The sequence below is a fragment of the Arachis ipaensis genome, chromosome B4 (assembly GCF_059453495.1).
Source record: "Arachis ipaensis isolate K30076 ecotype BB chromosome B4, ASM5945349v1, whole genome shotgun sequence".
Lineage (NCBI taxonomy): Eukaryota > Viridiplantae > Streptophyta > Magnoliopsida > Fabales > Fabaceae > Arachis > Arachis ipaensis.
Genome location: NC_142439.1, coordinates 24,715,511 through 24,717,265, shown reverse-complemented (window position 1 = coordinate 24,717,265; position 1,755 = coordinate 24,715,511). Strand labels below are relative to the sequence as shown.

General features: G+C 35.7%; 1 non-coding gene across 1 annotated transcript; it reads left to right on the top strand.

Annotated features, from left to right (window-relative positions):
• Positions 1-550: 550 nt before the first annotated feature.
• LOC148566946 (small nucleolar RNA R71) lies at positions 551-658 on the top strand. The gene has a single exon (XR_015881732.1). It is a non-coding gene; the product is annotated as a small nucleolar RNA R71 (small nucleolar RNA).
• Positions 659-1,755: the final 1,097 nt, after the last annotated feature.

Below are 1,755 nucleotides of genomic sequence, written 5' to 3'. Positions count from 1 at the left end.
AATTCTCTGTCTGTTGCTGAGTGGATGATGGAAAAGGTTTACGACTGTTAAACCTGTTTCTTCCACCATTATTAAAGCCTTGTTGAGGCTTTTGTTGATCCTTCCATGAGAAATTTGGGTGATTTCTCCATGAGGGGTTATAGGTGTTTCCATAAGGTTCACCCATATAATTTACCTCTGCTATTGCAGGGTTCTCAGGATCATAAGCTTCTTCTTCAGAAGATGCCTCTTGAGTACTGTTGGATGCAGCTTGCATTCCATTCAGACTCTGAGAAATCATATTGACCTGCTGAGTCAATAGTTTGTTCTGAGATAATATGGAATTCAGAGCATCAATTTCAAAAACTCCCTTCTTCTGAGGCGTCCCATTACTCACATGATTCCTCTCAGAAGTGTACATAAACTGGTTGTTAGCAACCATGTCAATAAGTTCTTGAGCTTCTGCAGGCGTTTTCTTTAGGTGAATGGATCCACCTGCAGAAGCATCCAATGACATCTTAGCTAATTCAGACAGACCATCATAGAATATATCCAGGATGGTCCATTCTGAAAGCATGTCAGAAGGACACTTTTTGGTCAGTTGCTTGTATCTCTCCCAAGCTTCATAGAGGGATTCACCTTCTTTCTGTCTGAAGGTTTGAACATCCACTCTAAGCTTACTAAGCTTTTGAGGAGGAAAGAACTTGGCTAAGAAAGCCGTGACCAGCTTATCCCAGGAGTTCAGGCTATCTTTAGGTTGAGAATCCAACCATATTCTAGCTCTGTCTCTCACAGCAAACGGGAAAAGCATGAGCCTGTAGACTTCAGGATCTACTCCATTAGTCTTAACAGTATCACATATCTGCAAGAATTCAGTTAAGAACTGAAAAGGATCTTCAGATGGAAGTCCATGAAACTTGCAGTTTTGTTGCATCAGAGAAACTAGTTGAGGCTTAAGCTCAAAATTGTTTGCTCCAATGGTAGGGATGGAGATGTTTCATCCATGTAAATTAGAATTTGGTGCAGTAAGGTCACCAAGCATCTTCCTTGCATTATTATTATTTTCGGCTGCCATCTCCTCTTTCTTTTCGAAAATTTCTGTAAGGTTGTCTCTGGATTGTTATAATTTAGCTTCTCTTAGTTTTCTCTTCAGAGTCCTTTCAGGTTCAGGGTCTGCTTCAACAAGAATGTTCTTGTCCTTGCTCCTGCTCATATGAAAAAGAAGGGAACAGAAAATAATAATAGGAATCCTTTTTACCACAGTATAGAGGTTCCCTTGTTGTTAGTAGAAGAAGAAAGGGAATAAGAGTGAAGAAGAATGGATAATCCAAACACAAGGGTGAGGATAGGAGCAGAGATATGAGATAAGGAGAAGTGTTAGTAAGTAATTAAATAAATAGAAGGAGATGAGGGAGAGGGAATTTCGAAAATTAATTTTTGAAAAGAAGTTGATGATTTTCGAAAATTAAAGGAGAATTAAAATTAAAATTAAAATTTAAACAATTAATTAACTAAAAAGAATTTTTGAAAAAGAGGGAGGTATTTTCGAAAATTAGAGAGGGATAGTTAGTTAGGTAGTTTTAAAAGAGATAAGAAACAAACAAAAAGTTAATTAGTTAATTGAAACAAATTTTGAAAATCAATTTTTAAAAGATAAGAAGATAAGAAGTTAGAAAAGATATTTGAAAAAGATATGATATAAAAAGATAGGATTAGAAAGATATGATTTTGAAAAAGATAAGATAAAAAAAATATTTTGAAGAGATATGATTGAAA